At 39.4% G+C, this 26,121-nt stretch overlaps 1 long non-coding RNA gene across 1 annotated transcript in view; it reads left to right on the plus strand.

The window, feature by feature from the left end:
- Positions 1 to 639: 639 nt before the first annotated feature.
- LOC121100718 overlaps positions 640 to 26,121 on the plus strand; it is an 89,529-nt gene continuing 64,047 nt past the window's right edge. Inside the window, exon 1 of the long non-coding RNA XR_005832492.1 lies at positions 640 to 1,001. This is a non-coding gene — a long non-coding RNA (uncharacterized LOC121100718). The remainder of the gene's footprint in view (positions 1,002 to 26,121) is intronic.

The following is a 26,121-nucleotide window of genomic DNA, read 5'->3' on the forward strand; positions in this document are numbered from 1 at the left end:
ATAAATCAATTTGGAAAGAATTGTTATTTTTATAATATTAAGTCTTCCAGTTGATGAACATAGTTTATCCCGCCATTTATTTAGAATGAATGAGAAAAAAATAAATTTCTCTGTAATTTGCCAATCTTTTGTTAGATATGTTCCTCAAATTTGGTACTTTTTAAAAAACGTTAGTATCAAAAATTTCAAATATGTACAAAAGTAAAGATAGTAATACCCATCCCTAACTTCAGTAGGTATTATTCAACTGATAAATAACTTGATGTTTGATCCTCTTGTAAATGGGGTTATTTCAAAATTTCTACTTTCTGTTTCTTGCTCATATATAGTATTAAATTGATTTTTGTGCACTGATTTTTATACCCACCCTCCTTGCTAGGAGGCCACTTTCCTATTAATTCTAAACATCTAATGTGATTTTTTTGAATTTCTTACATTCACTTCGTAATAAACAATGACAGTTTTTTGTTTTTCATTTCTGTGGTTGACAGCATTTAAAATGTCCCCCGTGATCCCTGCCTCTTGGTATTTGTTCCAATGTGTAATCTTTCCTTGAGTGTAAGTTGGATCTAGTGACATATTTCTAACAAACAGAATATGGCAAAAGTGATAGGATATCTCTTTCGAGATTACATCACAAAAAGGCTCTGGTTTCCATCTTGCTTGCCCTCTCCCTCACTCTCTCCCAGGCCTGCTCTGAGGAAAGCCAGCCGCCCTGTGTGAGCTGCCCTACGGAGAGGCCCATCAGGCAAGGAACTCCTGTCTCTGCCCACTGGCTAGTGAGGACACAAGGCCTGCCAACAGCTGCATGAGTAATCTCGGAAGTGGATATTCTGAAGCCTGCCAGCAGCCACGTGAGTGATCTTGAAAGTACGTTCTCACAGTCAAGCCTTGAGGTGAAGGCAGCCTTAGCTGACACCTTGACTACAGCCTGGGACAGGCCCTGAGCCAAAGGACTCAGCTAAGCTGTGCCTGGATTCCAGACCCACAGAGACTGTGAGGTAATAAATATTTGTTGTTACTAGCCACTTACTTTTGAGGTAATTTGATATGACGTGATAGATACAATACACCTAATTCTTCTCTCCTTTACTCTCTCCTTCCCTTCATCCCTCCTCTCTTCCTTCTCTCCTTCATTTTTTTAAATTATTATAAAACGTCAGCATCTCTGGTAATGCATTTGTTTGCAGTCTCTTCGTTTTGTTATATTTTAGTTGTGTCCCTTAGAAACAGCATATGGTTGGATTATTTATTTTTTTAAGATGCCAGCGTGACAATTTTTGTTTCTAACTGTAATGTTTAGACAAATTATATTTAATATAATTACTCTGTATTTGGGTACAAATATTTATTGATGCTTTATAGCTTTTTGTCTCCACTTTCTTGACTTTGAATTTGACAAAGTATTTCATGTTTTCTCCTACTAACTTGAAACTAAACACTGTTTCTAATCTTCTTGTTGGGTCCTTAAACATTACATCTTATATTACTAATTTAACAAAGTTTAAAGTTAGTAAATACCTTTTACTCTCCTCTCAAACAGTTCAGGGACCTTAAAGCACTAATAATACCCCCCCCCCAAAGCAGATAGTATTCTGTGATGTGTTTTAATTTTGTTGTTTTTAAACCTCATACTATGTTGTTTGTATATGTAGTCCTTATTTATCATATTTACCCATATTTTATCACATTTCTTCTTTTTCTGAGAATATAATCTTTAGAATTTATCTTCAGTATGTGCTGGCTTTTGTCTGGAGACTTTTTAATTTTGCCCTTACTCTTTTTTTTTAAATAGCTTTATTGAAATGTAGTTCACATACTATACAATTAATCCATTTAAAGTGTATAGTTCAATGGGTTTTAATGGGTTAGAATTTTAATTTTTTAAGTTGTGATTAAATATATAAAAAATTTGTGTTTTAATCATTTTTAAGTGTATCATTCTGTGTAAAGAACATCCTCGTTCTTGAAAGATATTTCTGCTCTTTACAGAATTCTAGGTTGAGGGTTATTGTATTTCAGTACATTGTATTTATTCCTTTATTAGCTGGCTTCCATTGTTACTGAGAAGTCAATTGCCGCTCTTTGTAGAGAACATGTCATGTTTAGGCAGGCGGCTCTTTAAGATTTTCTCTTTGCCTTTGGTGGTCTGCAGTTTACAATGACATACCTAGTTTATATAATGTACTCTTTAAATGATCATTCTGCTTGGTATTTGTGGGGCTTCTTAAATAATAGGATCAAGGCCTTTTACCATTTTATTTTTTTATTTTTTATTTTTAAAAAATATTTATTATTTATTTTAGAGAGGAAGAGTGCAGGGGGAAGGGCCGAGGGAGAGTGAGAGGATCTCAACCAGACTCCCCACTGAGCAGGGAGCCTAAGGCGGGGCTTGATCTCATGACCCTGAGACCACAACCCTGAGATCATGACCTGAGCCTAAATCAAGAGTCAGAAGCTTAACCGACTGAGCCCCCCAGGCACCCCTCCTTTACCATTTTAAATATGCCTTTGTCATAATCTCTCCTCTAACATATTTTAGATCTTTTCACCCTATCCTCTGTCTCTTAATTTTTTTTTTTTTTTTTTTTTTTTTTAAGATTTTATTTATTTATGTGACAGAGAGACAGCCAGCGAGAGAGGGAACACAGCAGGGGAAGTGGGAGAGGAAGAAGCAGGCTCCCAGCCGAGGAGCCCGATGTGGGACTCGATCCCGGAACACCAGGATCACGCCCTGAGCCGAAGGCAGACGCTTAACGACTGCGCTACCCAGGCGCCCCCCTATCCTCTGTCTCTTAAGCTCTCATGTACCTTCCTATTTTTGCCTTCCTATGCTACATTCTAGATAATTTCTTTAGCCTTTCTTCCATTTCAGCACTTCTCTCTTCAGGTGTGTTTAGTCTCCTGTTAAATTCCTGTATTCACTATTTTGGAATTTATGTCCAGTTTACAGCTCAGGAAACCGAGCATCAGTAAGGTTGGGTAACTTCTCTAAGATCCCCCTGCTTCGGCGGCCAGAACCTGCTCTGCGTGACTGCAGGGTCCAGACTCCTGACGCCCGCGTCTCGCTGTCTCCCACTGAGCACTGCTTTATCGTGCTTATGAGCACTTGCAGGATATTTATGTAGAAGCACACACATTATTATTATTTTTCAGTTTATACTTTCTAAAACTTAAGAACTCAAATTTATCTTTGATTTGTAGTGTTTTCATTGTCCTAGCCTAGCTTTGCCAAATTCATTTCTGGTGTTTCTCTGGTCACTTTCTGTGAATATCTGCTGAAGATTTTGCACCTAATTTCCTACATATTTCCACAAGAAATACTGCAACAGTGCTGAAACCAGAGTGTTTCTTAGAAGCTCTCTGGTGCAATCAGGCATTTCTTTGTTTGTAGGTATGCCTTTTAAGGCATTGTTCTATGCAATTGGTTTTGTATTTAGGTCTGACAAGTAGAAAACATCCTAGGGATTGTTATTGATCTGAGAGACTATGATAAGGAATTTATCAAATGAGTGTTCCATACAGAAAATTTGAGGGTATGATGGCACATTTTCAAGGTTGAGTGCATCTCAGGTATGAGCAGGGTAATGGGGTTCAGCCATTCTTCATGCTGATTTCTCATACATCTTTGTGTTCCTCTGTCTGCTTCCAGGGAAGTCATACCTGGGCTCTAGCAAACATAGTAGAGGTCCATCATGACTTAGCGTTGGTGTAACCCAGGAGCTTGATTCTGATTCCCACACCCAGAAGAAAGTTTCTGTACATTTTTATATGAAATGTAACTTAAAAAGAGCCAGTATTTGTGAACCGTTGATGGTCAAGAAGAGGAAACTGAATGTTTCTATTTTAGAAAGTCACAAAATCTTCTGTCATGATTGAAAGAGAAATCAATTAAAATGGCTCTTTACTCTATGGGTGTGCCTGAATCTTTACATTATTATTTTTACCTTTACCCTGAAAAACAAAAACCAACGAGTGTTAAAATCCTGGAGTAAAATAAGACTGTTCTTATCTACTAAAACCAGTATTAAGAGGTACTTCAACTATATGTCTACCCATCATCATAGTATTTGCCCAAATTTGAAGTGTTTACTTCATAATGAGACACTGTAAATTCTAATTTTGTGGCATTTGGAATCATTTTGCACTTGTATTTTCTTGCTAAAGACAACATAACCTGCAAAAAAGTGTAACATCTTGGGGCACCTGGGTGGCTCAGTTGGATAGGCATCTGCCTTTGGCTCAGGTCATGATCTCAGGTCTTAGGATCGAGCTCTATGTTGGGGGTCCGCACTCAGCAGGGAGTCTGCTTCTCCCTCTCCCTCTGCCCCTTAACCCCCCAAATAAATAAATAAAATCTTAAAAAAATGTATAACATCTTGAATCATTACATATATGGATCTTTGAGGCAAACAAATTACTGTAAAATATAAACTATGATTATTGGGACTTAAAGAAATTATTTGCTCCTGGGTACCCAAGTAATTTGAAAGTTGGGATCTGGTACCACATTAATAAACAGAGAATTTGCTTATTTGTATCAACTTGGAAATGCATTTGTTATTTAATTTTGTAGAACAAATATACTCCCTGGGATAACTGGAGGATATATTCACTAATTTAAGAATATAATGAGGGTACCTGGGTGGCTCAGTCTGTTAAGCTTCTGCTTTCAGCTCAGGTAATGATCCCGGGGTCCTGGCATTGAGCCCCAAGGTTGAGGTCGAGCTCGGTCTCCTTGCTCAGTGGGGAGTCAGCTTCTCTCTCTCCCTCTGCCCCTCCTCCTCCCCCTGCTCATGCTGTTTCTCACTATCTCTCTCTCTCTTTCTCTCTTAAATAATCTTCAAAAAAACAAAATATAATAAGTAACTTCTGATGGATGTCTTTTTGTGTGTTTTTGTGTCTATGTAACCTCAATGTTTCAACTTCCAGTTTGAGAAAATGAAATGGGAAAGTAATGGACCAACAGGGTACTAACCTATTAAAAAATAAAGTATGTCACATGTTTAGTACATATTTGTGTTGCTCTGTAAATTTCATAATTCAGTGAATCTAAGATTTAGTTTCAAAACCATTTACAGTTTTTGCAAATTCCGTTTAGAGAATTGTTAAGTGAATCGTTTGCTTCATTTGAGTATCAAGAATAAATTATATTTTCCATAAACTGTCCCTGTCTCAAAACAAAAAAAAATAATATATGTATTTGGCTGGATGTATAATACTTCTGTTGGGGCTCTTCTGTCAAAAGTGAGAACAGTCTCCAGAGCCTTTTTTAGGGCATATAACAGAAGTTATTCTCCCCTCCTCCAGCCTCCACAAATTTTCCTTCTTGCTGCTGGCATCTCTAATAGTAATAAGATAGTCTTCTTGAGTATTCTAGTAAAACAAAGAAAGCTTAATTTAAAAAAACCCAGAGGACTAAAATTATTTTATTTTCATAAGAAATAAGTAAGCTATAATTGATATTTAAGAATTGAAGTACTTTTGATCAGTGTAGGGTAACCTAACATGGGCATGAAGTGGCCTTTTGCTCACTGTTTCCACTAAGAACTTGTGCCCTATGGAAGGGTCTTGGCAACACACATTTCAGTGATAATTTACCAAGATAGTAGAATGGTTTGCTGTGAAAAATAGTTATGCCAGGATAAAATGCAGTCTCTGATTTTGAGAGCCCATGATTCCGGGTTATTTCTATTTACAGATGTATACGTTATCTATATCTTTAAAAAATTAGGTGTGTTTTAGCAAAATCACATGCGAAAGATGTTTTGAAGATTAGAAGTGTGTGACTGAACGTTTCTTCACATGAGATCTTAAAAGAGACCACAATATGAGGCATAGAGGAAAATAATAGCAGAAATGAGCTTTCTTGCTTACTGATTCTGCTTATTTTTTTTTTATTAAACATAGGATTTTGCCCATATGCAAGCTTGTGCTAAAGAGTCCAATCTTAAAAAAGCTTTCTGATACTTAGAAAAAAATTTAAGACTTTTCTAAATGGAATGTATGGGGTGGTCAAATCTGATTGGATAATACTGCTGTAGTGTTTAACTCTTAATAATTACCTGAAGCAATAATTAACATTTAGAGCATACACTGACATCATTTGTAAATTTCTTTAGACTTTCTACTCATCAAAATGCCAAGTATAATTAGCCACAATTACTGCTTAAAGATGATGAAGGCTTTGATTTCAGGAAGTTCCTCACTCTTCTTTTCACAGAAAATTAAATTCGGTGATCTGTTAAGGCCCTAGGAGGTGTTTGGTTTAGGTGGACTCTTCACAAGTCATGACCCATCTAACAAGGACAGATAATCCCAGTAGGGGCAGTCTTGTGTTGGTAAGGATTGTACCATAAAGGAAAAACTAGGGATTTTATTTACAAGTTCTGTATATCTTATATAAATAGTAAGTCATTAAATGTGGAAATGAGAAGCTTGAAAATCGATCATCTTTATTGTGACAGAAGTAACTGTGGGTAATCTTTTGGCCGCTGTACAACCGTATTTTTCTCCAAAGCCCCACAGGGCTCGATTGCTTGCTAAGCACTCTCCGAGAGTGGGCTATGAATGGTAAAAATGAGCAGTTATCTACATGCAGCAGCAGATAATTTGGGTTAAATGTCAGATTATTAGATTTTAAAGTGAAAAAAATTGGCTACAAAATTCATTTGGAGAAAAAAAACCCCAAGGAAGGATCATTTTGTGCAGGTCAGCCCCTTGCCCCAGCAGCCTTTTCTGCAGTGTGAGAATAACTGCCCGCTCTCTTTCCTTAGAATAAATCTGGTTTTACTCTTATTCCTCAGACTCAGTTTTCGATCTCTAAACCAAGCCCTTTATAGTAAGTGCAGAAAGAGCATCTGGAATAAAACATGTGTTTACAAATGATGCTTTTGGAGTTGATGATATCAGCGTTCTATAAGCAGTCCCGCACGCAGGGCCCAGGCAGCATCTCAGAGGTCACTGCGAAGATGAGTGACTCTAGCAGAGGTGGACAGGGTAGCGAAGGGAGCAGTGTGTTAGCAACCAGAGCGGTGCCAGGGGAGAGCTTGGGGAGCTTGCCTTTCCCACCTGAAAGTAACATGACTAAGGAAACACTGTACTGGCTGTGAAATGCCACCTCTAGGCAAGACTCTTACTCCCTTCTTTCCAACGAAATTAGTACCCAAAGGTCCTTCCCACTAGGAGGTGTAGCACCTATATTGGTTGGACATCAGAATATTTGGATTTTAAGTTGTAGCCGTACCAGTAAGCAGTTGGGCAGGTGACCTTGGGCGAGCCACACCCTCCCTGGATTTTGGTTTCCACAGTAAAAGGAAGGGATTGGATTTCAGAGGTCACAAACTCCAACGTCTTCTGGGAATGGGAAGATATTAGAAGTTGCTAGAAGTGGGTCAGTGGAGGGATGGAGTATGCAAGTCCTACACCACAGTTTTTGAAACAAAAACAAAACGTCAAATGCCAATGTTGGCTAAAAAAAAATACTATGTGCAGAGATGACAAAATTTGCATTAGGTGAGTTGTAAGTTCGCTTCTGGTCCTGGTGTTTGGTGATTTTTTTTTTTAACGTTTTTCCACTCTGGCCCCTTATTGCCTTGTGCTTATTTTCCTCTGTCTCTTGAGCTCTTCTCTTTTTGTTCTGAGTAGAACAAGTGTCAGCACACTCAGTTCTATATGAAAATAGAAGAAAACCTGTCAGGGTAAGTTTAAAGTCAATGCTAATGCATCATGAATTGTTTTTTTCCAAAAGCAATTCTATCCTCATCCTTAGGCTTGTTGTAAATGTGTCTAACTTGAACTGCCGTTTGCCTCTGTTTATATTATTATGCTGGTTGGTTTCATTGACAATAGCGAATGGAACATTTTTCCTCATTAGTGTCAATGCTTGCGGGTTATATGTTTGCACCTGTCATCACAGTTGTTGATAAAATATTCAAGAATTTGGGGGAGTCACTGTGCCAACTTAAATTGCTGGAGCCAACCTTCAGTCTCCTTGCATATGTTTATTTTCTCTAACAGGTGGCTTTTTACTTATGTTGTCTTGTTGGTGAAAGCAAAACAAACAATACTTTTCATTTCTGGAGCACTTGGTGCAGGGCTCGCACCTATATTTTCTGACATTATCTTTTCAAATCCCAGTGGGCACACAGATGCCGACGAGGCAACAGGTGCAGAGAGGTCCTCGGTCACAGATGCAAAACTTCAACCCTGCCCTTCTCTTTGATGATCCAGTAGTCTCCCTTTTCACCACACTAAATCCTGTCCCTGTCAGGGGAGGTGTGTGGGCCAGTCTCCGAAAAAGGGTGCTTTCTGGGGGGTTTCCTTCATCCATCTGTTCCCCTTCACTTTCCCTGGGGTCCTTTTCTCTTCACCCTACACCTCAGCTGTGCTCATGTGTTTCTCGAGCATTGGTTTTCTCTGAGACGCCTTTTAAGAGCTGGTGGAACAGCCCAGTGTCTGCGTGGTTTCGTGGGCTCACTTCAGGGTCACCACCATGATGCCAACCTTTGCCCTCAGTGTATCCCAGCTGCACGGCACCTCTTCAGAAAGACTAGTTAGCTATCCAAATAAAGCTCTGTTGGTTATTCTTTTGTTTGGCTTTGCTTTGTTTTTTTTTTTTTTTTTTTTTAGACCCTTAATATGCCAGGCCCTCGGCTGGGCCGGGATGCAGGAGGTCAGCTGGCTCGAACTCCGAAGGCATCTAGCCCAGGGGGGAATCATACCCGCCCGCATGTCAGTGCAGACAATGACCTTGGTGCCGTGGAGCCCTGTGTGGTGCAGGGGCACAGAGGAGAGGAAGGCATAGGGAAGATGTCACTGAGGAGCCCCGAGGAACATGTCTACCAGGAGGAAGGGAGGGTAAAAGACATATCCTTCAGTGGGACTGGCGTGAAGTAAGGCGGTAGAGGAGTGAGAAGTGCTTTGTCACTCCCCATGGTCCATATAATCCTAGTATTTGCATAAAGAGTCTTCGATGGCTTTATCTCGAGAAGTGGGTGATGAGGGGATTCCATGACCCCTGGCAGCACAATGAGGACTTTCATGGCGCCTCTCAAGTAACATCTGCAAGGTGCCTTCCTCTTCTGCTTACTCCATCCCCCTACATCCAGACCCTGTGCTCTCTGCAATTTGCTTGTGAATCTGGTTTAGGTTGAGGCTAAATCATGGTCTCTCTTTCCAAGTGTTCGCAGGGCACGCCTGTGTTCATTTGTCCTGGTGCATTTACAAAGGTTGCAAAAAATCGTTGGTATCGACAAATGTTTCTTGTGCTTTATTTAGAAGAGCAATCCTTTTATTTGCCCATTTCCATTTTTCCCTCAACAGCCTGATAAATTCCATGCCTCCGGGTCTACACCGTTCCATTTCATAACATTTAATGAATGTTAGAACTGGCTCGGTAAATGCATTGCCTTAATGTTGTTGCCTGCAGTGCGATGCTTTTAATATTTTCTCCACATGTGAACTCAGTGTTTTCCTTTAGCTTTTCTTTAATTTCCATGTGGTTAATCCCCTTCTACTGCAGGGAGTCTGGATATTTATAGATTTCTTCCCTTCACTCTCTCTTCGGTAATTTTCTTTTTACATTCAGTGAACACATCCATCACAATAAATGGTCCTTTTCCCTATTTGTATTGACTTGCATTTATATAAACCAGACTCCCTTTTCATATCATTAATGTTCATGGCAGTTTTCAGTAGCTTGGGAAGCTGGCTATTACAGCTGGCACGGAGCTTCAAGATGTCCTGTTAGATCAAATGTCTCATGTCATGATGCCTGGTTTCAAATTTTATCATTAAGTCAAAACCAAAGTTATGTATTTTTTTAATCAACTCAATATAAAATGAGAGTATTAAATAAGCATCTCTAAATTATTCCTCATTTCATTAAAATGTTCTTGACTTGATAGCCGTTTTATGCATGGAAGGATGCAAAGTATTCCCATCAACAGGGTTGAATATCTTCATAATCAAAAGCCCAATTTTGTAAGCTTTTATAGCCCTTAGTAGATATTAGTAGGGGATTGAGTAATAAGCAGTTAACATTAGTCATACTTAGATGCGATGCCTTTCTGGTAGCTCAATTGTTTTTTAAAGGAGTATAAAATGGTAAGTTTGAAAACTCACTTAGATGCTTCAGGTATAGACTTCTAATGTAAGCTAATTTTTTTTCCTATCACTATGCATGTCATCAGTTTGTAGATGGTAAGAAAGGATGTAATTGGCAGGGCTCATATGGTGTTCTTCAGGCAGAAACAAACTGGGTCTAGAGATCGTCACACTTCCATAGCTTGTGCAGTTTTCTCAGAAGACATCTTGCAGAGTAGCCCCGTGTGCCTTTTGAGAACCTGCTGGAGACGTCATTCTGCTGGAGGACTGAACCCCGTGCTCTCCTGTCGCTAAACCAATTGACTGTTCAGCAGCTCTTCAGATACTAGTGGCATTTCCATGAGTCCACTGGCTAGATGCCTTTTCATTTCTTCACTGAATTTTCAGAGCGCTTACATATTTGTTTCAAAACCCTACATCCTTGTTATGTTTTTCTGTAGAAAATTTTGAATGTCAGAAATGGTGAAATTATTTATTTTGGTTGATTCTAGTTCTCATTTCCATGTTTTACTTCTGTAGTTTTTTTTGGGTATCTCCAATATAATTAAGTGATCAGTTGATTTTTAGGATTTTAGGATTCATTCATCCCTACTACCATATTATAGCTGAGAAACACATTTTTCCCTCTACATTTCAGCGTCTCTGAAACTAGGATGCATCTTTCAGTTGATGGTGTGTCAGGTGAATTGGCAATGTTTAAAAGTGTGTAGGGGTGGAAACATTGATGATGTCCTAGATTTTATAAAATGTGGCATTTTATTTCTCTCTCTCTTCTTTTTAAACCACTTTATCAAGTAGTGATTGACCTACAAAAAGAGGCACCTTTCTAACGTATACGACTTTATGGTTTTGGAGGTAAGTATACTTTCATGAAAATCAGCACAACATCTACACCATAAACATGTCACCTGCCCTCTTTATTTTGTGCGCACGCGCGCGCACGTGTGTGTGTGTGTGTGTGTGTGCGCGCGCGCGCGCGTGTAAGAACACTTAACGTAAGATCTACGCTCTCAGCAAGTATTTAAGTGCAGAATACAGTATCGTTACCCACCGGCACTATGCTGTTCGCTAGGTCTCTAGGGCTTATTCATCTTGCTTGACTGAACTTTGTACACTTTGACTAATATGTCCCCATTTCCCCTCCTCCCAGCCCCTGGTAACCATCATTCTACTCCCTGCTTCTATGAGTTTGGCTACTTTCGATTTCTCATATCATGGTCTCATGTAGTATTTGCCCTTCTGTGTCTGCCTTATTTCATTTAGCATCATGTCCTCCAGGTTTAGCCATGTCGTCACAAATGGCAGGATTTCCTTCTTTTCTTAAGGCTAGATCATATTCTATTGTATGTATACTCCACATCTTCTTCATGCATTCATCTCTCGATGGACATTTAGGTTGTCGCTCTATCTTGGCTACTGTGAATAATGCAGCAGTGAATGTGGGGGTGCACATATCTTTTTGAGATCCTGATTTCAGTCCTTTTGGATGTATTTTTATTTTCTAAGGACGGTAGTGGGAGGTGGTCCATAGTGTCAGCGACTTCGTTTATGTATGGAGTAAACATTCCTGAGTGTTCTCTGAGCTTGCTTCTTTTCTGTCCTGATAGTCGTTATGCAAGTTCATCTTGCACATGTTCGTGTATTTATTCATTCTTTTCAATTAATAGAAATATTTAACAGAATGTATTTTTTTTTTTTTAATGTGCTGTGTACTCTCCTCTCCCAAATTTGTGTGTGTATGACTCTATTCCTGGTCAGGCCAAGGCATCTTTTTGCAGTGAGGGTGGGGGAGTGAGAAATTATGGAACTAGGAGTGGTATTAGGAATTTTATAACAAGAATGCAAAAAGAAAGAGTCAGTGTTCAGCTTTTAATTATGATAGAATTTTTTAAAAAGTTTTTATTCAAATTCCGGTTAGTTAATATACAAATGTTCTATTAGTTTCTGGCATACAACATAGTGATTCTACACTTCCATACAACACCTTGTGTTCATCACAACAAGTGCTCGCCTTAATCCCCATCACCTATTTCACCCGTTCCCCCACCCACTACCCTTCTGGTGACCATCAGTTTGTTCTCTGTAGTTAAAAGTCTGTTTCTTGGTTTGCCCCCCCCCCTTGTTCCCTTTGCTCATTTGTTTTGTTTTTTTAAATTCCACATATGAGTGAGTTCACATGGTATTAGTCTTTCTCTGACTTATTTCGCTTAGCATTATTCTCCAGCTCCATCCATGTTGTTGCAAATGGCAAGATTTCATTCTTGTGTTAGAAACTTACATATGGATAGATAAGAGTATCGAAAGTGCACAGCAACTTAAGATAATACAAACATTTGCCTCTGTTGAAGGTCGTAAAAGGGCTATTCCAAATAGTGCTTTTATTTCTATACGTGTATGTCAGGAGAAAGCTATTTGTTTTTATTATCAAAGTGTAGAAAATATAATATTAGAACAAAACTGAGTTGTATTTTCTAGATTTAAAGTATTTAAATTATAGACCTAGAAGCCTTTTTTTTTTTTTTCCTATTAAATACAAAGACTTTCCAGGCCCTTGGTGAGGTCCCATTATGCATGGGCTCATCTAAGCGGCACACCAGGTATATAGTAATAAGGCTGATTTTAATTTAAAAAGACAGGAATAAACATTCACATTAATGCCACTCTTATTCTAAAGAGTGAGATTAAGAAATGTTAAAATGCACTCATTTTAACAATGTTTCCAGTGTCCAAGACATTTTTTGGCACCATTTTCTTTTAACTTCGTAATAATCCTGTCTCATTCATGTGTGCGTGAGTGTGTGTGTCCATATATAGCCTTCATTAGTATCATCACTTGTTTCCAAATGCCTTTTGGCTATTTCAAAACTCAAGTCTACCCTTAAAGGAAAAAAATTCACCACTATTGAGAATATTCCAAAGTATGTGCTGAATGGGGTCACCGAACCAGTTGGAAGATTAAGATCAAAGAACTAGGCTTAGGAATTTGGCAGGGACCCAGGCCATGGAGGACACAACAGAGGTCACACCACAGAACAATGTGGTTTAGAATGTCCCTAAATAATTTAGCATGGCCACCATGAGACTTTTATCCCTACTGGTAGGAAATGGCCATGGAGTCTTGGCTCACATCTGTTAGATGCATTAGTTCAGGTAGGAGTATTGACGTGAGCTAAGTGTGTGTGCCCTGCCCCAGACACCAGTTGGTGGGGATGTGTGAGTCCTTTGGGAAGAGAATACTGTTTCCCCCTTTAACCTATTCCCACCCAAATTCACACAGTGAAAGATTTCCCCACCAATGTCCATTACAAATGTGTTTGTTATTGTTGATATCATAGATACATCTTTGGATTTATTTTATCGGTTAAAATGAGCCTGTATTAGTTTTGCAATTAAAAATGTAGAATACAGGGGCGCCTGGGTGGCTCAGTCGTTAAGCGTCTGCCTTCAGCTTAGGGCGTGATCCCAGAGTTCTGGGATCGAGCCCCACATCAGGCTCTTCCACTGGGAGCCTGCTTCTTCCTCACCCACTCCCCCTGCTTGTGTTCCCTCTCTCGCTGGCTGTCTCTCTGTCAAATAAATAGAATCTTAAAAAAAAATGTAGAATACAGAATAGTTATTAAGAAGAGAGAGATGTTTTTCTTTCAGGTTCCAGGCACAGAGTTAGCACCTGGGCTGTGACGTTGAGGAGACACATGAAGGGCTGTGACACCCCCAGTTCACAGCTCCACGGTGTCTCTGATGGGAAGAGAGAGTCTTGACCTTCAGAAAATTACGCTTACTGGTGCAGTAACGTGTGGGCGGTGTGCATGGTGGAGAAACCAGGTGAAGAGAAAGAAATCGTAGTAAAATGTGCACACATTGCTTTTCCCCCTCTAAGCATCAGTGGAGCTCCACTCAACTTCAGTTTACTCTCTTGTCTGATTTGGACAGGAGAAAGTACATTAAAAAAAAAATAAAAACAGAAGAGAACAACAAGAACACAATGCTGGAAAGGCAAATGTTTTGCTCTACTTTGTTTGGAAGCCCATGCTTCTAAGCTCCCTAGGGGCCTCTCCTGGCCATTCTGACCACAGTTAGTTGGGAAAATGTGAGCTTGGGGAAACATTTTTCTTCATTTTCTTCTCAAAATGGAGAAATAAGGCAGGGAAAAATAAAGATGAGTAAATATAGCCATTGTCGCCTTAGGATAATTGGTGATAAAATGCTGGTGGGTCTTATTTTCATTCAATCAGGCCATTTACTAATTGGCCGTCCTTGGAATGGTGGTTTTTCAGCTTTCTCCTTCTATTTTCCTGTTAATGTCCTTTTCTAGGGGTGGGGCAACTCTTCCCTGGCTAATGATCAAATATTCAGGCAAGTATATCTTGTTGTAAGCTCATTAAATTTCTTGTCATTTCTTCCAGGAGGCTGGGAAGTGCTGTTTACAGGGCTCTTTTTTGCGATGTACAACCTGTCTTCTGTGAGGCCTGTGAAAGCTCCTTCTTTGATAATTAGTCTCCTTTAGTCAGAGCCGTTAAGAACTCTGTATAAACTGCCAACACCTGTGGCTGTGCAGAGTCCTGTGAGCTACCTTGAGTTCCTGGTGCAGATGACATTTTGAGATGCTTCTGGAAGTCTTTCTCAATTACCTTGGAGCGGTGGTTCTCAAATTTCAATGTGCTTTAGAATCACCTGGAAGGCTTGTTTGCGCCCAGATTGATGTGCTCCTCCTGTAGAGGTTGGTCCTGGAGTCTGGGAAGCGGCCTGAGAATTTGCATATCTAACAAGTCCCAGGTGATGCTGATGCTGCCGTATCCACACTCGCGGGGGCTTCTGGGCTCGTGACCCTCCTAAATAAAACGGAGAAACCAGTACAGTGAGTTATTGAATTAATATTTGCTACGTTTCACAGAGTGTAGAGTTTTCTGTGAGGAATTTGGGGGAACATTGCAGGTAAGCATATACAATTCCTTTCACCTCGGAAATTAACAGTAAGATGGCATTTCTGTTTTGTAAATTGTTTTATTAATCCCACAGAGAATGCTAGTTAACAAAATTCTTCCCTCTTGTGTATAAAATAGTAATCTAATAGTGTCCTGTTCAGTATAAAAATGAAATATATTGTTTCACATAAGCAGCAATGCACTATTTTTAAGGTTTTTTCCCCCTAACAAATAATAATAATAATAGGAGAGTTATTTTAACATAATTAAGGTGTGGGCTTCAGAAAATCTTTGCACATGTGTTGCAAAAACAACAGTGATTTCACTCTTGAAGTCTGTAAAAACAGACTTGACTTACCTTTTGGTCCTATCTTCTGTAAATGGTCAGAGTTGTTTTTTTAAAAATTACATATTTCGTGGGTCCTTGGACCCTATGGAGGTTATGAGCAGCTCTTCGGAGTAGGGCCCCAGAACTTGGCTTTCGGCGGGGCCAGTACCTCAGCTAGGTTTTCAAAGGTAAATTATCAATAACAAGTCTTGGGCTTTTTGACCTCTCTCTTGTATATTTTCTATTTCTTTACCTTGTATTCCTAGCTTTATTTTCTTCACTCTGTTTCTTTGTGTTTAATTTGAAATGGTTCCAGCTTTGTGAGATAAACACGTAGAATGCAGTCAAATTTCATCTCTTCTAATAAATGCATATAAGGCTATAAATTTCATTTTTTTAATAAAAGTATATAAGGCTACAAATTTTCCTTTAAGCACAGCTTTAGTCTTCTCCACTGAGTTTTGATACGTTTTATTTTTATTTAAAGTCAGTTTGAAATGTGTTCTAATTTCTATTGTGATTTTTTGGCTCTGTGAGTTACATGGAAGTCTATTTCTTAACTTGCAAACCTGGGGGAGTTACTTAACATCTTTGAGCCTAAAGTTCTTTGTCTTTAATATAACGGAGTTGTTGGAAGGACCAAGTGAGCTTATATAATGAAAATGCCGGGTACGATGTCTGGCAAAGTCCATTTTCAGTAAATATTAGCTACTGCTTTTTTTCTCCCCTTTGCTTCAGCAGTACAAGGTAGAAACTTCTATGCTTTCTTTCCTATACAATAGTTTTGGTTGAAAAATCTGTAATTTCTCCTAATTTCTATCCATAACCTCTATGAAGCACCCATATTTATACTTGACAGATTTACCCTATGGAGATTTTCGGACTGATGGATCTAGCTGTTTCTTCAGGGTTTGCTTTCCTGCTGATTTTATTGTATAAGTATTGTCCATGAGAAACTCTGATCCTGCTCTTTATCTGAGGGACTTTATATCCTAGAGTCTAAAATATATTTGTACTTTAAAACAACTGATGTATATGAATTTTTTTGTGTACGTTTAATGAACATATAATTTTCACTCAAAAAACTTTGATACGTTAGTATTTTAACATTTGCTGTTTCCATAGCTTGGAAAATGCTGACTTCTATGTTTTATAATTTATTTCTTAGGGCTGGCAGATTACTATATAGAGTTCTGTGAGCCAAGATGGTAGACAGATCTCTATCAGGCACGTATTCCACAGTGTCCCAGTACCAGAGTCACAGTTTGGCAAAAATGGTTTTTCTTTGGGCTCTGCTTTCCTTTTGCTAATGCTCCCCTACCCTCACCTGCTTCCATCCCCTGCCCTTGGCTCTTCTAAGATCCCAAACTTATATGTCATTCAGTAATTACAGTTTTAATTCAAAGGTTTATGGCATGCTCACATGGCAAGCAATTCTAATGTTTCTGAGTGGTTTCAAACACTTCTCTTCAGAACTGTCTCATGTATAGTCTTCCTAAAACTGGGGGAGATACTACATGGAGGATAGGGCAGGGCTCTGTCTGTGAGAACTTCGATGCAGCTTTATCCACTTAGACGTTTTGGGAGAGATGCTTGGGGGAATAAACCATTTTAGTGTGTGTGTGTGTGTGCGTGTGTGTGTGTGTTGTTTTTAAATCAAGGTTCCCGAAAATGTTAGTTGCCCTTTGGGGGGGAGAAAAAATTCCCAGGTGCTTCAATGAGTAGCCAGGATTCAGAGCCCCTGGGAAGTTGATCTAGGAAATTTCATTTTCTCGTCTCTGACTTTCCTAGCCAGCCCTTCCTTAAAATAACTATCCTACATGACCGTGTTAAGAGAAATTGCTTTTTATTCCACACTTAGAGACAAGGCTCAAATTGCAAACACCCTTGGGGGTTTCTCCAAAAGTTAAACATAAAATTACCATAAGAACCAGAAATTCTTTTTCTAGTTATATACCCAAAGAAATTGAAAATAGATGTTCCAACAAAAACTTGTACACGAATATGATATTTTGACTTATGATATTTAGTCATCCTCTTGCTTGTGGCACAGAGCTCCTAAAATCTTTGGAATTTTCCTAAATGAAAAGAAAGATGAAGGTGTTTTCTGTTACGTTAATGAGGTGGCTGAGGATGAAGGGCTGGTTATCAGGAAACCAACCCTGTGATGAGAGGATCAGAAATTTCAGTCCCACCCTTCTGACCTCTGGGGAGGAGAAAGGGGCTCGAGATGAAATCAGTCTCCAGTGGCCCTTGATTTAATCAACCTCCTTATGTAAGGAAGCCTCATTAGAAACTCCAAAGGAGAAGGTTCAGAGAGTTCCCAGGTTGGTGAACCTGTGGAGATCTGGGGAGAGTGTCATGCGTGGAGAAGGTATGGCAGCTCTGGGCCTTGTCCTGTGCATCTTTTCCATATGGCTGTTTCGGAGTTAAAATCTAATGAGTAAGATGTTTCTGTGACTTCTATGAGCTGCTCTGGCATATTAATTGAACCCAAGAGGGTGGTGGTGGAAACATGGAATCCGAAGGCAGCTGGTCTAAGGCACAGGTAGTAACCCTGCTGTGTACCATCGGTGTCTGAAGTGGGGGCAGGGGAGCCGTCTGGGAGGACTGAGCCATTAACCTGTGGAACCTGAAGATACGGCAAGGTAGATCGTGTCAGAACTGAGTTAAACTGGAAGGACACGGCTGGTGTCGGAGCCTTGCTTGGTGATACAGAGGAGGAAAAAAAAACCAACCTGCCCACAGTGGAATTGGGTACAGAACCCTTGTAAGTGTTAATAACCCTATTATTCACAGTAGCCAAAAGGCGGAGGCAACTCAAATGTTTGATGAATACGTAAACAAAATGTGGTATTTCTGTATAATGGAGCATTACTCAGCCATAAAAAGGCATGAGGTACCGATAGATGTACAACATGGATGCAATTCGAACACATTATACTGAATGAAAGAAGCCAAACATAAAGTTTACATACTGTATGATTTCATTTAAATGGAATATCCAGGATAGACCAACCCATAGAGACAGAAAACAGATGAGTAGTTGCCAGGGGCTAAGAGGGGGAATGTGGAGTACCTCCTTAATGAATATGGAGTTTTCTTTAGGGGGATGAAAATGTTTTGGAACTAGATAGAGATGATATTGGCATAATGCTGTGAATGCACTAAAAGTGACTCAATTGTACATATTAAAATAATTTCAGGTTATGGGAATATTATCTCAACTTTAAAAAATGAAGCAAACAAAAATAAGATAGTATTGGAAAAATGTCCATAGAGATGCCTTTGATGACATATGCAATCTCTCTAATTAACTGCCAAGAAAGCAAACAGCCCAAAAAAATCCCTCAAAGAGATAAATAATGGGTTAGAGAAGGGTTTTCTTGAAACTACTGAAGCTTTGGTCCGAGGGTTTCACTCCCATTTACATGGTCCTGTTTTGAGTTCCTTTCTACTCTGGCTTCTAGGTCGTACTTTCCTTCAGATTATGGTAGTAACTCAGCCACTGGCATTTTGAAATGGTTGAGGTTGAATTAGGTATACATAAAATTTGGGTTATTTGTGAGACATGTTATAGATAGATAGATGTGTGTGTGTATATAAATGTGTGTGTGTGTGTGTGTGTGTGTATAGCTTAGATGGAATAGGTTGTATAATAACCCCCAATGATATGATTAAAGCAGACATCCTGAGATGGGAAGATGATCCTGGATTATCTGGGTAGGCCTTAAACGCAGTCACAGGTGTTCTTGGAAGCAGGAGGCAGAGGGGGGTTTGACATACAAAGGAGGCTAAACAACCCCTGAAGCAAGATGCTGCTTGACTGGCCCTGAAGACCGAGGAAAGGTCTGCCAAATCACAGAATGCTGGAAATGGCCAGGAGACAGATTTTCCCCTATAGCCTCTGGAGGAAGTGTGGCCCTGCTGACACCTTGATTTTGGCCCAGTGACACTGACTACACATCTCACACCTCCAGCACTGCAAGAGAATAAATACGTGTTAAGTTTCTAATTGTCTGGTCATTTGTTACGGCAGCAGATGAAACTAATACGTATGGCGAGCTAAGTTATTGCTAGTTACCCTAGTGTTGGAATGGCTTCCGGTGATACCCCTGATGCCCACTGGGTCCATCCACACAGCAGATTAATAGGCAAGGATGAAATTAGAGTTTTTATCATGATATAAATGTATCACATGTAGTATAGTGCAAGAAAGATGTCTGCCTGGTAGCAAGGTTTAAAATGTAGAGAACCAGAAGTCAGTCTTGGGAAACGATTCCAATTTCTAGGCTGGTAAAATTGTTTTCATTAATTTCTAGTCAAAATGGAAACTGTCTCCTCTCGGCAATTATTTGTCTCCTATCGGTTTCCAGGGCACCGCATATTTGTTTTTTCCTCTTTTGATAGGAAATCTGCAAAATCGAGTTTATCAGAGTTTCTGTATGAGATCCAAACCCACGGCCATACTACACATAGCGTGTATGTGAATTCACATGTTTTGAGCTTCCTAGTGTACTGGGTTATTTTAGTGTTTCATGTGTCCCCTCTGCTGTCAAAATCCAGTGGTTCCAGAGGGGAATAGCACACCGATGGCCAGCAAAGCAGTAAAACAGAAGAGAGAAGTGTTCAAGGGACCAAACTCCTAATATTCCCTAATGTGCAACCTAAGAACTGTGAGAGCAGATTTAGTGGGAGTAATTGAGTAGGTCAGGAGAATGTAGCAGCACTATAACAATGGTTTTGAATTGCTCCTGGGTGAGGGTTGGCAAACTCTGGCCTGGGGACAAAATCCAGGTTTTTGGTTTATTTGTAAAGAAGTTTTACTGGAACACAGTCTTGCCCATGTGTTTACATATAGTCTCTGGCTCTTTGAGAGCAAAGTTGTGGAGTTAAGACGGATGGTAATGCCCGCAATACTACCAAGGGTTTATTGTCTGACTCTTGACCAACTAAAGAGTTTGCCAACTCCTGTTCTTATGTTTCAAATTCAAATGAATTTTTGTATAAGTTATATAAGATACATATTGTATTATTTAAGTTATTAAAGAATTTACTCCAATATTGATAAGAAAGAAGTATCCCTAGAGGAAGCCAAAAACCAAAAATTGGACGAAAGAAGGGAGCAGAAGCTTCAGAATAAAAACTTACTATGTCACAATATAAACTAAAGCTCTAATGCTCAGAATCATGAAGATAGGGCAGAGAAACAAGATAACCAAGAATTCCAGTTAACAAAAATGAAGAGCGATGTTTATGAGAGCCAGGACCTTCTCAAGCAGGAAGTGAAAAAGCAGAAGGAAAATGAATATGACAGTACAGAAGAACTCGCTTTGTACAGTCAACAGAAAGGCATGAAGGTCAACAGTGGCTGCATTATGACCAGGTCATTGATTTTGATAAATACTGCCCTTTTTTGTTAGGACTTGTTAGGGGAAGCAATATTTCATTCAACAATGTTTAATGACTTCTTTCCAGAATCATGATTCTATCATACTGACAGAGAACCAAACAGAACATACAATGGACAAAAGAGATGGATCTTAATAAACTATTTTGTAAAACAAACAAAACTGTTGTCATATGACAAGTACCCAGTTAGTATTCAGCTAAAATTGTAGGAATAAAAGTGTTCTAGAAATGTGTCAGGCAGGGGCGCCTGGGTGGCACAGAGGTTAAGCGTCTGCCTTCGGCTCAGGGCGTGATCCCGGCGTTCTGGGATCAAGCCCCACATCAGGCTCCTCCACTATGAGCCTGCTTCTTCCTCTCCCATTCCCCCTGCTTGTGTTCCCTCTCTCGCTGGCTGTCTCTATCTCTGTCAAATAAATAAATAAAATCTTAAAAAAAAAAAAAAAGAAATGTGTCAGGCAGCTAATAAGAATATTGTTTTCCAGATTTCATAACACTTATAATCTTTCTCACCTCTTACATGTTTGTGCTTTGTTCTCATTTGTTTTTTAAAATAAGTATTTACTTTGTATTTAATTGTATATCCGTATCTCATGGATTTAATAATCTCTATCTGTACCAAATATTCTATATATACACTTGTATTCTCTACATACTGTCCCATTGTACATATAAATTCTACATATCTTCTACATACAAAAGTGTGCAAATACTGGATATTATATACATATTGACATTTTATAATTTCTTTTTTTTTTTTTAAGATTTTTATTTATTTTAGAGAGCGCACGAGCAGGGCGAGGAACACAGGGAGAGGGACAAGGAGACTCCACACTGAGCACAGAGCCTGACGCGGGGCTTGATCTCACGATCCTGATATCATGACCTGAGCCAAAATCAAGAGTTGGATGCTTAGCTGATTGAGCCACCCAGTTGCCCCTATATTTTATAATTTCATTCATTTTTATATTTTATATCCAATAAAGGTTGTCTAGTTCCCTTTTTATGTCGTGCGTAGAAGATATTCAGTGAGCATCTGACCATTGTACATACCTGGGAAAATAAATGAGGTGAAATTTGAGAGAATAAAATTAAAATTTAAAAGTCCTTGAGCAACAGCTAGCTTACAATTCATTGAAGTAAACAGAAATTGCTTAAGCAATTTTCAAGGCCATGATAAAATGTCATCAACATGATTTAAATGTGAGATTAGCTAATATAAGTAGCAATTAGAATTAGATTTAGCTTGTACATTTGGAGTTAAGATGGAAAGCTCTTATGGGGACTCCTTTATTGCACACAAAAAAGAAATAGGAGAAAAAGAAAGGAATTGCATTTTCCTGTACTTCTCCTGAGGTGCATTGCTTTGCAAGATCCTCAGGGAGCAAAAGAATAGATGAGTAAAATGAAAGAAAACTATATAAAGGATTTAATTATTTCAAAATTGCCCTTTTTTTTTTTTTAAACCAGGAATAACCACAGAGGCTTCTCTTAAAAAAAAAAAAAAAAAAAGGAATTCGCTACTTGACTTAGGGAAAATAGCAACAAATTCTGCAAGTAAGTGTAATATGTAATTTTTTAACCTCATTCAAAGGTCTTTGTTCTGAAGAGTCCATTTATTTTTTTGATTCCCATCTAGCCTCTCACTGCTGTTTGTCTGGTTCTGTAAAGAGCAGCCTTGGTGACCCCGGAGGGACCACAGCCCGAGGCATATTTGATGCTTGTCTAGGCCATCACACTTCAGCATTCAACATAACTTTACTTCCATTTGCAAAATTTATTACTTCTCACCCGCATTGACTTTTGCCTCCTGTCATTGATCAAAGAATATTAGCGTCTATGGAGCAGAATCTCAGACTCCCAGAATGTTAGGGACACAGAGAGGTTCGGAGACCATCTCTCTCAATACCCTCAGTTTACAGCTGAGCAGAGATGTCAGGGTGGTGAGGGTGACTTCCAGAGCTCTAGTCTCTTTGTAGAACTGGAACCAGAAGGACACCCTGGGCATTTTCCATCACGCTTTCCTGCTTATTATCTCTTATGAGCTGATTTTTAATATTGATTTACAGTCATTAAATCACCCTCACAAAAGCACACCCTTCAGGCAATCAGATGAAGCAGTCTATTATAAAACATCTGAGAAAAGTCATCCACTCTCCTCTCAGGTGTTTTTCAAAACAATTTTAATTAAAAACAAAATGAAACCAAGAAATCGAAAAAAATTATGAAATATTTTGTGATTTATTGGGTTTAATTCTTGGTTTTATTTTAGCTTTCCTTGGATACATTTCATGAGCTATACTGTCAGAAGAACTAAAGCCATTTTTAAAAGGCAAATTTTCAAAACCATTTTATTAAGATGTAACTTACATACATTTATATTTAAAAGTGTATGCGTCACAGTTTTTAGCATATTTTTCAGGATTGTGTAAAGATTACCACAATCTAATTTTAGAACTTTTCCATTTCCTCCAAAAGAAATCCCATATCCATTAGCAGTCATTCCCCATTCCTGCTCACTCCTCTTCCCCCAGCCCTAGGCAACCGCTATTGAACTTTCTGTCTGTATAGATCTGTCTGTCCCGGACATTTCATACAAATGGAATCATACAATATGTGGCAATATAAGGTCTCTGATGACTGGCTCTGATTTCTTTCAGTTAGCATAAAACTTTCAAGATGCATCCATATTAAAGTATGTGTAAAACGCCAGTCCCTTTTACGGCTAAATAATATTCCATTGTATGCATAGAACACATTTTATTCATTCATCAATCGATGGATATTTGGATGGTTTCCACTTTTTGGCTATTACGAATAATGCTGCTATGAACATTCGTGAGCAAGCTGTGTGGTGTATGTTTTGATATCTCTTGGGTATGTTACCTAGAAGTAGAGTTCTTGAGTTATGTGGTAACTGGATGTTTAACATTTTAAGGAACTGTCCCACTGTTTTCCAAAGTGACTGCACTATTTTACAGTTGTACTAGTGTCTTGTGAAAGGCAAATTTTAAAATTCTGTCAAAACTTATTAAATATTGAGCATCTCCTAGGTGAAACACCCTGTTTGAAATGCTGTAATATTTCCATGATATTCATTGTGGAAAAAAACTGGAACTTTTTTAAAAGGGATTCTTTTCAGAAGGGGACCATATTAGTCATCGTTCAGAGAGGGGACCAAAATCACACCCAGCTATTTGAACAGGGAAAATTTAATACAAGGAATTATTAATTAGAAAAGGATGTTTAAGTACAGAAAAGGTAGATTAAAGAACATAGGAATAGCAAATGTAGGAAGTAGTTAACAACCACATAATATAGGAAATGTAGCTATTCGAATCATCTAGAGCTGAGAGATCATAGTCAAGGAAGGGTTACATTTGGAAATGGGTCACTCACCCTCACCCCAAGGCTGAGTGAGATCCAGACATTGTTGGAGAGGCTGGACTGTGTGGGGCCTGCTGGCTAGTGAAGTTCCTTGAGTGTTAGAGGCCAGCAGTGGGCTGTCTTCTGGGGTCCCACTGGTCCAGGACCATGAACAGGGAAGTGCCTACTATGGTTTGGCAAAACTTGCTGGAAGGTGGGTTCTACTGGGTCTCCTACCTACTGCTGGCAAACAACCTATCTACTGGGATGACAGTGAAATTCAGTTGGCAGCCCTCATTGGGAGCTGGTGAAACTCACTGGAGGGTAGGTGCCACGGCATCGTCCACACTCAGTTGATGGCGGAAGACTGCCACGAACTGAGTGTGGAAGACCCAGAAAGCACGAAGAGGTGTTCTTTCTGCTATCCCTTGCTGTTTCTGTCTTGCATTCTACCAACAAAACATCACATGGCACCAGCTGGCCAGGGAGAGGTGTTTCCAGAGTCCAGAGTAGGGCAAAGTGTGGATTTGGAGTTGAGAAGCAATAAATCAGTAACTGGCAGTCAACTCCTTCGGCTACTTCGCTTCCACATGCATCCTTTTATACACGTTGGAACTTTTGTACATCACAGAACCAACTCTTTTTCAGAGACGTATGGAAGTGCTCAGCCTGGGGCACCTGGGTGGCACAGCGGTTAAGCGTCTGCCTTCAGCTCAGGGCGTGATCCCAGCGTTATGGGATCGAGCCCTGCATCAGGCTCCTCTGCTGGAAGCCTTCTTCTTCCTCTCCCACTCCCCCTGCTTGTGTTCCCTCTCTCGCTGGCTGTCTCATTCTCTGTCAAATAAATAAATAAAATCTTTAAAAAAAAAAAAAAGTGCCCACCCCTTCCCCTGAATGAGGAGACACACCAATTCAATAGTCATTTATATCCTTAGCTGGCTGTCTTCCTTATTTTCCAAATTCAGTAACACTTCCATTGGGTTTCTCTTACCCAAAGGCTAAATTAAATGGCTTACATATCAAATAGTGAAGGGAAGAAGGGAAGAAAAAGAAAATGGTGAATATACATGAAGACACTCATGCACATAGCATGCGGAGAGAAAAGAGAAACTAGGCAGTTCTCATTTCTGTAATTGACGAAGAGGCTGTCGGTCATACCGCTGGCCGCCTTCTTTTACCGCCTGTTCCATGTTCTCATTGCCTTTAGAAGCTCAGGGTTGTCTACCTGGTGAGTGACCCAAACCTTCATTTCTGAAGTTCTGAGTTCTCGATAAAACTGCCTTTTAAAAAATTTATTCCAGCACTTTCCCATTAACCTCCACTCTTGCTGCTTCCGGAGGATCCTTTGCACCCCAGATACAGTCCTCCTTGCTCCCACTATTTAGTAGCACCCCAATTTCCCCTTGGTAAACAGAATCATTCCAGCCAGTTGTAATACTTTCCTCACCCTCTCTGTTGATTGAGTGGCATAAGGAGTCCAAAGTGGCCTTCTTGCCATACAGTTCAATGGAACCACTCTTATGTCCCTTGATGGAAGCGTTGTCTCCTTGAGAACTTAGACTTCCAAACCAGCCTTGCTCAAGTTGCTGGGAAGGGAAGCAAAAATTCTGCAAAAGAATTGTTCTGTATATAGTGAGGAGAGCCGCTTTTATTTTATTTATTTTGTTTTTATTTTAATTTTATTTCCACCCTTTGATTCCCAGATCAATGTATTCTGGCCCTGGGGGAGATAGCACCATATAAAGTCTCAGAGCGAAAGCATATACTTCATTCTTTCAGAGCACCGTCTCCCAGTTGGGGCTACAGCTGAGTTGTCGGTAAGCCATTCAACATTTCAATCAGTCCATTTGCTTCTGGGTGATGGTATATGTGATGAAAATTACATATAATTAGTTGGACATAAGTCCATTGCTGTACCCCATTTACTATAAAATCAGAAGCAGTATGGTGCGGAATACCATGATGGTGGTTCTGACAGAGGTGCTATGG

The sequence above is a fragment of the Ursus maritimus genome, unplaced genomic scaffold (assembly GCF_017311325.1).
Source record: "Ursus maritimus isolate PB19 unplaced genomic scaffold, ASM1731132v1 scaffold_5, whole genome shotgun sequence".
In the NCBI taxonomy this organism is placed as follows: Eukaryota; Metazoa; Chordata; class Mammalia; order Carnivora; family Ursidae; genus Ursus; species Ursus maritimus.